Below are 11021 nucleotides of genomic sequence, written 5' to 3' on the forward strand. Positions count from 1 at the left end.
ATATTGCAAACTTCAATCAGTTTGTTGATCGAAAAAAAACCTACGAGGTCCAAGGTGTGAATATGACTAGGTGCATGTCTCTTAATTTTTGGCTTAATAGCACTACACATCTATTTTATTAAGTCCTTGTTATACAAAAACTAGGGTATAAATCTATTCCTTTTATAAAGTTTTCTCTTTTTTCTTTTCCCTTCTCAGTTTCAGGTTACTATGGTGAGAATTACAGAAAGAGTCGTTAATACTTTACTTTGCCAGACTATATTTTATCAAGGTGGTTAGAAATTTACGATTAGTATGTCTTGATTATCTTCAATTCAGTTTTATGTTATATCAAAGCATTTGTTATCTGCAACCTGGGAAAAATGACATTTTGGGTGTGGATGCACGTCCCTCAATGTGGCAAATAGATGCAAGGTATATATTTTCCACAGATCAGCATTGCATTTGGTACAAGTCAATTTTGCACAAAAACGAAATTCGGACTTTTTAGTTCAAGACAGTTGAAGTTACCTTGATGTGAATGGAGCTTCCAATTGGTGGTTTTTAAGAAAAAAAAAATTAATAGGCGTTTGGTTAAGCAAGTACATGCTTGCATTTATGCATTCATTGTGTGTGTGATGCAATATTTTTTCTTCAGTATGAAATCTGACAAGGACTGCACAACAATGCCACCCCCTTATCCCTCTTGACGTCCTTTGAGACTTTAACAGATCTAATAACATTCCTTGGTTATGTATGAACGTTTCTTTAAAGCTTCTTTAATTAGCTTAAAATTTTCTTTGTGCAGGCACCAATATTTGTAAGTAGACAAATTGTCTAGGAAGATGCTATTAAAATTGGTTATGGGATGGGCAGAACACGTGATACTAATTAAGTCTACATATGATGTGTCCCTTGACAGGTATTGTGCGCATAGTTAGGGGCCTTATATTTGCTATCATCTGTTACTGTTGTATCTCGTAGCAAGGGTTATTTCTTCTCCAGTGCTGCAAATGCTCCAGATATACTGTCAGACCTTCTTGCTTATTTATTTATTTATTTAAATGTTAAATTTTGTATAATGGGTTTTATTTATTTTGATCATTATGATATTTGCAAGCGAAAATCTTTGTAGTTTTTTGCAGTCACTAATTTTTTTTCCCTCTGCATCCCCGCATGAAGTTTGCGAGCTTTTTTCTACATAATTAACATATATGAACATAACTAGCTATGTACCTATTTCTCTATTTATATGATTGAATTCCTGTTTCAAGGGAGTCAATTAATGTTGTATTTTTGGGAAAATCTAATGGTGGGTCCTAGCTTTATGCTAACTCAGTTTCATTTCATTTATTTGTCTTAGTGACTTTAAAGTTATACAGAAGCAGAACTATATATGCTTAAGCTCTTTTAGGCTACAGCTCAATAATTTTTCTCTTTTTTTTAACATATAAGAGCGGGATATTTAAGAAGAAAAGAAAGAAATAAGTTGTACCCTTTATATAATTGGCAGAGATCCTCTTTTATCTATTTCAATTTGGATTTGCCTAAACACCTCCCACCAACTATGATAACTTGAAGTTCAAGGCCATAATCTTATATATGTATATATCAGTTAGTGATTAATTGGAATTTCTTTTTCCCCTTTTTTATTTGTTGGGTGTATCCCTTCTAAGGTCATGAGTTTCGGAATGTCTAGGTTCAAGACAACTACCTTAGTTTTTTGTAGTTGTCCTTTTTAAAAAGACCCTATGGTTAAGATCCTAATTCAAGAGTTTATGGCTAATTAGAGGTAGCCTAACCTCCAAGAGAATTGAAAGAATAAAAGAGGGAAATTAGAGAAAATAACTAATAGAGGAATAGAGAGAGAAATGCAGACTATAACTTTTCATAGCTTGAGAAGAATTACAGCGCACACACCACTTTTATGTTTATCATTTTCTTTCTTATTTTAATTCACTCAGACTCCAAGTACGTTCATTTTTTAAACACATACCATACCTTCTTGCTTTTTTATTTATTTATTTAAATGTTAAATTTTGTATAATGGATTTTATTTATTTTGATCATTATGATATTTGCAGTTGAACATCTTGGCAATTTTTGTAGTCACAAATTTCTTTTACCTTTGCATCTCCGCATGGAGTTTGTGAGTTTTTTCCTGCATAATTAACATATGTGAACATAACTAGTTATGTACCTATTTCTCTGTTTATATGATTGAATTCCTATTCCAGGTGATTCAATTAATTTCGTATTTTGTTCAAACATGTTTTGAGTAAAGATGTGGGTTTTATCTTTTTCACTATGTCATATAGTCCATATATCTGGGTTTAGGAACATATTGTGAGTATCATTGAAATTTTGCAAACATGTTTGGGCAAAGGTGGGGGTTTTCAATTTCCCACCATGTCTCATAGTCATTGTATGTGGATTTTTTAGGATGTCACTCAATTGTCCCATGGAACTTTCTACTTTGCAATCTTCTCTCCTAATTAGGTGGATGTAAAAGTTTCCCACTTTCAAGAATGAACTTTGGGTTCAGAATCTATTGCTAGAAAAAAAAAAACACAAAAAATCAACAAGCCCCTCGATGCAAAAAAATTGATTTATGCAGTTCCTTGGTACAAAACTATTAATAACTTGCACATGTGGAATGTGTCTTTTATTGATTTATGCAATTCCTTGGCACAAATTTAAATTCACAATTGATGTCTGTTACTTATAATTCAATGTAAGGATTAGATTAATAGTATTGTTTCTTTTGATTGTTGGTTTTTTGTTTTTTTTTTTTTTTCCTTTTATTACTACCTCTTTTATGTTGTGGATCATATATAGGTCTGTTCATTTTTTAATATTTGTCTTGGGATGGACAATACCTGAAGTAATTGTTACTTTTTTATATATTACACATCATTACATAATATTTATATTCTCACGTATTTCGTGTGTAACACTCCAAAAATCATAAGCAATAAAATTCTATTTAATCTGAAAAATCCATAAAAATATTAAATAAAAGAATCCAGCAACCTAAAAATTTCATCACAAATGTCAGAGTTCTAATCCACCAAAAATTAAAACATCCTAAAAAAAATTCTCCAGTACAATGTTTAATATCATAAAAGTAAAAATAAAATCTTTAGTCCTACAAAATAATTTGTAACTGTTGACTTCCAAGAATCTCTACTCCAATAATCCATCTAATGTATCTGTAAGGGGAAATAAAGGGGGGTGAGATAACTCAATAAGTGAAATTCACTAACAATGGGGTGTGGGAACAACCTTTAAAAAAATAATTCTTACAAACAATTCATTACTCATACCTCATCAGGATTTTATCATCAAATATTTCATATAAAAGAAATAATAATCTTTATATAGTGAGCCATCATAATGTATATATATATCGATACCATCACAAACACAATTTCCTAGGCTTTACTCGTGGTCAACGTTTACGTCCCGTTAACAAGGTTGTGCTATCCCTTTTTCTGGGACTGGAACCTCCTTTTCATTCCCTTTCTTAAGGATGGTTCCTTTGGAACCTAAAGGTGCACTCCCTTGCTAAGGAGCTTCCTTTTTGGATCATCAATAGTATACTCCCTTGTGAAGGAGCTACCAAATGTGCACTGTCTCTTTTTCTAGGACCATCCCTTGCTAAGGACTAGCTGTAGTATGATTGTCTCTTGCTAAGGACTAACACAATACTGAGCTTTTTAATCACGACTTGCTATAGGTTTTCAAAATATATTCAAGATGCCCACATAAATAATCCATTCATAATTCTCAAAATATCAATATATATTCACACATACAAGTTTAAATAAATTTAGGTTATCCCACATGTTTTTCGTAAAATGAATATTCAACGTGCACATCAAGCATTTATGAAGTATCAATTAATATATAATATCAACATATTTATTTGATATAGAATAGTTTAATAATCAAACACTGTTTGGGAAAACTCTCAAAATTAGCAAACACCACTTACATCTTAGTTGCAAAAATAAAGGAAATCAACCTCCCTTGAATCACAACAAATTTGTAGAATTAGAACCTAGCAACACCAAAAATAGGTTCATCAATACACAATTTCCCACTTAAAAATCTATTTTCACGCTTAAACGGATTTATCCTAGACAAAATTTTTATATCCAAAATCCTCTATTTATTCACTTAACTATCCAATTTAATATTGGAAGTCACGTATAGCCTTAATTTATCCATCTAGTTGCTTAGCATTCCCACTTGATGCTGCTGGGTATTGACTCTAATATTATATATATACATCAAGTGGGATATCTATTGACTCTAACATTTTATATATATATATATATATATATATATATATATATATATATATATTCAATCTAACATAGCTCCCATGTACAAGCCTTAATTCGTTCATCTAGTTGCATATTCCCCCATTAAAGCTGCTGGACAAGTTTTAGAAAACAATAAAAGGGTGATAGTTAATTTGGTCAACAATGGAGGCTATGTGTGAATACATATTAACACAAGCACCCTTATCCCTTTAACATAGTCACAAAGTCCAAGCCTATTACTCTATTGGTTCAATTTCAAAGTCCATGATGACCATACGGCTATATATATACAATTTCTACTACAATAATCATCATGGTCTGCTAGAGAAGCCAAAACTCCCTTTTAAAAGCTTTAAACCTTCATAGTAAAAAATTATTATACATATATCTATTCAATCAAATATAGGGAGCCATGTAGAAGCCTTAACTATCAATCTAGTAGCCTATAATTCCCATGATGCCGTTGGACTTGTTTTAGCCAATAACAAAAAGGTGATGGTTGATTCGATCAACAATGGAGGCTGCACTCTTTTCTATTAGTATAGAGATAGTCTAGGTTCATAACAATTTCTACCTATGACTATTCCAACTTCTTAAATCTAGAGCATTAGAAAATCATACTTGTAGACTCCAACTCAACACCACAGTGAAGAAAGCAGAGTTCAATAGTCGGCTGAAGTAAAAGGAAATACACGTGTGACCAAAGAGGAAGAAAGCTATGGTTTTATTTATTTTTTTGTTTTTTTTAAAGCTTAACAAGGCCCATATATATATATATATATACACACACACACTTATGTCACCTCACTTGGGCTTCATATTCCAAAGTATATATCTCACTTTTAATATCTTAGGCCTAGATCAATTTAATCCATTTAATTGTAGGCCTCTTTTATAATTTAAGTATAATAATTAAATTGGTATTAAAAAAAAAAAAAATACAGTGTGTTACAACATGGGTCTGCCGCTAGTGGTAATAAAAACAGTAGAATTTTGAAATAGTTTGAAACAATAGAATTTTGAAATAATTTGAGGGGAAAAAGAGAAGACGGAAAACGTGAAAGCTTTTCTTGATTTGGCCACAAGGCCTACATCTACATGACAAGAATCAACTGATTACATATTCATTTACTTAGATAATAAGAACCAAATATTTGAATGAGAACTACATACGCAAATCAATCACAATTTTAATATTGAAATTAAACAATTTGCAAATGAATTTGCAATAAGTTACATTTTATGGTAATGCCTAACAAAAGAAAGCTACAATGATAATGTTTAGATAGGGAAGCCACTTTCGATCGCCCTTTTCAACCTATTTTCTTTAAATAAATAAATATATATATATATATATATATATATATATTCATTATATTTTGCTCAGGCACTTTCAATTACAAGTTCGAACTTGGGACCCCTATTTCTTAAACCACTTGGGTGTAAGCCCAATGACCACTAGGTCGCCATCCAGCTCAATGGTCGTCTATAATGTATATTGCTAAACCAAGTTTCTCTTATTTGCATGTAAGAGATAATAATTGCAACAGAATAGAATAACTCCATTTTAGGCTTTACTTACTGTAAGTGCACAATTGCACCTGGACCCAAGAACAGTTATGGGCTCAGGCCCAATGAGCCTTAAACAATATGAATTTGTAGAGCGTGGGCTTGAAACCCAGGTTAGAAGTGTAAGAGGATGAAATGACAAACTAAAGATTGCAAGCACTTGGAATCAAAAAGGAGTAATGTAAATAGGCCTCCTCGGACGTAAGCCGAGAGCTGTTCTTATATTATATCTCTCTCTCTTTTTCTTTTTCTTTTTAGGTTCCAAAAAGTTCCCCTTGTTTCTGTTCCCGGTCCCTCCTTAAATACTCCTCTTTTTAATACTTTATACACGTGTTGCCCCAATTCCTCCCTTAGCCTAGATATTTCTTTTCTTAGTGCCTTTGAACAGTAACTAGAAGTTTCCCTTCCACTGTTCAAGTGTCACCTCCCCATTAATGCAGCCTGTGGTGGTAGGTGTGTGGTCTTTAATGTGGAAGTAGCAGCCTTTATTTTTGACATTTCTTCAACACCGTGCTTCGGGGCATTCCCGGGGTTCACCCCCTTTAACCATTGGTCTTGACCGTGCCATTCCCTAACCCGTACCATGAAGTCCCGGGTTCTTTGGGTGTCGCTCCGAGGGGGAAAAGCATCCTCGGCTAGGTCCTCTGGATCCTCGGCGCATGGGCCGACCTAGAGTATCAACAAGCCCTAAACCCAAGAGCAGTCGCCTTCCTTAGCAAGGCCCAATGGCCCATATCCCTATTAAGATATTTTTACTCCCCACAATAGCCCCTCAAAACTCTAATTTTCAACGTCCGAGGAGAAAAATAGGGTTTTGATCCGACGAGAACCTCGCTTCTACACACTTTATAAGTGACGGCACGTGTGGAAATCGTTTCGCGTCCTTAAGATGACACTTGGCGGTTTCATTTTCGAAAACGCGCGCATTTATTACCGTAAGTTACTCTTTGTCTCCCACGCACAACGGGTGAGACGGGCATCCAACGGTTCTCCTCACTCCACGAAATTTTAGGCGGGACGTACATAATTTTCGAGGCCGCCTTTTCGCACGTCGTGACGCTTCGGAACCCGCGCCTTCATTTAAGTCATCGTGGATCAATCCCATCAAAACAACAACAATCATTCTTCACCAGCAGAAAAACCGTGGAAACCCGTACCTTCAACTTTGTAAGTTCTTGCTCTCTCTAGTTTTGACCTTTTCTCCTCGGATACGCTCCTCGGCTACCAATACAATCACTCTCCCTTTTAAAGTTTAGTCTATCGTCTCTCCGTAATGGGAAGATTCAAGTGTCTAGTTGATACCGCCGCCGGGATGGAAGGCTTTAGAGCCAAATACCATATTCCTGCCGACGTAGGGTTAGAATACCGCCCGCAATGTACCGTGGCTGGTTCTAGGAAAGAGGAGAGGTTATCATTCCTATGATAGCCTTCATAGAGGGTGGGATGACCCTACCAATGAAACCCGTAATGAGTGAGTATCTTCGCAACCACCGGTCGTGCCCCGACCAATGCCTTCCAAATGTTTTTAGAGTTTTAGGTAGTGTAGATGCTCTAAACGACAGACAGAGTTAAACCTCACATGGCACGATGTCGTGTTCCTATATGAGTCCCACAAACTCTCTAAGGTAGGCTATTATATGAAATCTCTGCCTATCACCGTTAGGCTAATCTCCCGTCTCGCCCAAATCAAACAAAGGCATGAAGGACGACTACCCGATCGTGTCCGGGAACCGGCACGACGGCCTCCACTCGCCCCGCCCACGGGGGGGATCCAGTGTGCGACACCATAGGATTAATCTCCCCACAACACAACTTCTCCTAACACACACACGTAAATGCGTATTTGTATTTACTTAAATTCGTTAAATATTTGTGTGAATCCGACTCAGGTTTGTTTGTTTTGACGTCTTTTTTGCGTAAGCAAAGACGTGCGTCCTCGTCCGAGTCACCGTAACGTTGCCGATCTAAACCGAGTACTTCGCTCCGAGGTATTCGTTAGTGCGTACCTACAACTCCGGGCTGCTCATCTTATTCTAGGATACACCCCTTTCCAAAGACTTTCGGGGGAGATGAGGACGCCATTATTGCCGGCGACCGAAGACGAAAGAGGATAAACGTAGCTCGGCCCCACTTTTTGGACGACCGTGACCCTCCCGACGCTCCCCGACACTATTTTATACAACCGGCCGATAGCAAAGCAGCCCCCTCGCCATACACTCACAAACAATCGTCGCTCCAGTAAGAGGAGGTGTCTTCTTCACACACTCTTGACGATGAGATAGACCAATTCCATCTCGAAGACACCGAGAGACCTCGCGGAAACCAGCTTCGTGGTACTTTCCGACGAGGAGGAAGAAGCCACCGAGGCCTCTCGGAATCGCAAGGTTTGCCTAGTTGCCCTTCCCGAGGACGAATCCGTAGAAGACATGGGACGAATGGAGGGTCTTCTCACTCAATAGGGCTGCCAAAGTCGTGCAGAAGAAGAAAACGGGGACGTCCCAAGTTCCCCCAGCCTTACCTCCTCCTCCTCCTCTAGCCGAGCCAAACCGCCACCGAGGATCCCAAGAAGAAGAGAAAGGGGGATAATGACGGGCGATCACTAAAGACCCCAAGAAACCACGCCAACAACTCCCACCGGCCCAAGCAGCCAGGAGCCGGACAAGTGCAAGGGTAGAGCACGTTCGGGCCGAACTGGGGAAATCGTGACGAGGCCGTAGTGCACCGAGCACCGGCCACCGGGTACCCCGATCTAAGGCCGGACGGCGCTCCTATCTCCTCGCCACCCGCATAAGGGCAGCTCAACAAGGCCACGCCCACCACCCCGGCCGAGGTCCTAGAACGCCCTCTTTCCCCGCTGCCCAAGGACATGGAGACCTTGGAAAAGATGGGCCAACCACAACTATTCCTCTCTCTAAAAAGAGACTTAGCACCGGTAAGTGTTTCTCCTTTTAACAATATTTATAAGTAAATTAGTTTTTGTTATTCCTAACTCCATCATGCTTTTTTGCTGTGCTATTCAGAGGTCTTTGTAGCTGAAAAGTTTATTGAAGACGCCCGGAAAGTAGCCAGTGGCTGAGCTCGAAACTAGGGTGGAGACCGAGAAGACCTTAGGTACAGCCCTTGCCGAGAACGAGAAGCCGACCTCGAGGTAGCAGAGCCGAGGAGAGAGAAGAATGGGGTCGAGTCAAACTTGAAGACCATGAAGACCCGTATAGAAGGAAAGCGCAAACTCCTTCAAGAAAGAAATGAAGAGCTCTCCCAAGCTCAAATGGAGTGCTCGGATCTCGAAGAAACAACCAAGCTCGATGAAGGAAGAAGCCAGCCTCCTTCCAACTCTCTCTTCAAGCCGCCAAGCAGCAAGTTTCGACGAAGGGGTAGCGACCACCGAGGAACAATGGACAGGAATTCGCGGCTTTATGCCGCGAATACCGTCAAAAGTATGGGGGAAGCTTTAAACGTAGCAAAGAGTTCCCCGCCTTCGGATTTGAGGAAGTTCGAGAACGTTTGGCTTCCCTAGAAATACAGGTGAGATTGAAGAGGCTCCCGCCGCTACTCCTACCCCCGAGACAACTCTTCCCGTCCTACCTCCGATGGTCCCACATCAAATTCCTCGATCCTACGTAACCTTCTCGTTCCAATAAAGAAAAGGAAGGAGGAGCAGGATGCGCAGAAGGACTTGAACCGCATAGTGGAACCCAACGTCCTTCCAACAAAGACAATGGATAAAGGAAAGCAAAAGTTATGACTCCTTTCAGCCGGAGCCGAGAAAGACCGAGGGCACTAGTACCTCTCAAAGAAGATCCTCCTCCAACATGCCTTAGGACTTAGCTTAGGGCTTCTCTTTTTCCATTCTTTTTTTTTGTTTTTGAATTATATATTGTAATGTATATTCACCTTGATTAATGAAGAACAATTTCGTTTGCTTTTCACTTGGATTGTGTCTGCTTTTTCTTTATTCTTTATGTACTTATTACAAAAGTTTTCCCATTAAGTCATATCAGAAGTTTCTCAGAGCATCAAAACCTAACTCCAAGGATTGCATAGTCATAACTTTCACATAATCATGCGTATATTATTAAAGAGTTAATACAAGGTGACATGGTTAATTCATTTGAATAATACCTCGATTAAAAAAGGAAAGAGGACTTCATATAACAATTAAGCCCTTATAATGCATAACACTGTTTTTAGTAGGTTGTAAGATCCGAGGACCATTCCTTACACAAATTTCCTCAATACTTAGAGATATAAAACTTAAGATCCGAGTTAATAAACAAGAAGGTATTGAACATCCGTACACAATCGGAAGTTAAGTTTAATCCAAAGTCATAGTCCGAAGATAAATCTTAAGCAATCTTTCGTTTAATTCTTCAAAATTGTAATCGTAAATGATAAGACATCAATTTCCACAAGGTTTCGTGGTCCGAGGACTACACTTAACCATGTTTCTGTTTGATTCTTTAAAACAATAACTTCAAATGTTAATTTTCCCAAAGTAGGAGGTCCGAAGACCCGACATAACTAAGGTTCTCCGTTTAACAAATGATAAGACATCAATTTCCACAAGGTTTGTGGTCCGAGGACTACACTTAACCAAGTTTCTGCTTGATTCTCTAAAACAATAACTTCAAATGTTAATTTTCCCAAAGTAGGAGGTCCGAAGACCCGCATAACTAAGGTGTCTCGTTTTAACAAATGATAAGACATCAATTTCCACAAGGTTTGTGGTCCGAGGACTACACTTAACCAAGTTTCGTTTGATTCTGCAAAATTGTAACTTCAAATGTTAATTTTCCCAAAGTAGGAGGTCCGAAGACCCGGCATAACTAAGGTTCTCCGTTTTAACAAATGATAAGACATCAATTTCCACAAGGTTTGTGGTCCGAGGACTACACTTAACCAAGTTTCGTTTCGATTCTCAAAAATTGTAACTTTAAATGTTAATTTTCCCAAAGTAGGAGGTCCGAAGACCCGCATAACTAAGGTTCTGTTTAACAAATGATAAGACATCAATTTCCACAAGGTTTGTGGTCCGAGGACTACACTTAACCAAGTTTCGTTTGATTCTCAAAAATTGTAACTTCAAACGTGAGAGCTAGCCATAACTTTGAAATATTAATTGACAAAAGCTTATTTGATTAA

Source organism: Castanea sativa, chromosome 6 (assembly GCF_040712315.1).
Source record: "Castanea sativa cultivar Marrone di Chiusa Pesio chromosome 6, ASM4071231v1".
Classification (NCBI taxonomy): Eukaryota; Viridiplantae; Streptophyta; class Magnoliopsida; order Fagales; family Fagaceae; genus Castanea; species Castanea sativa.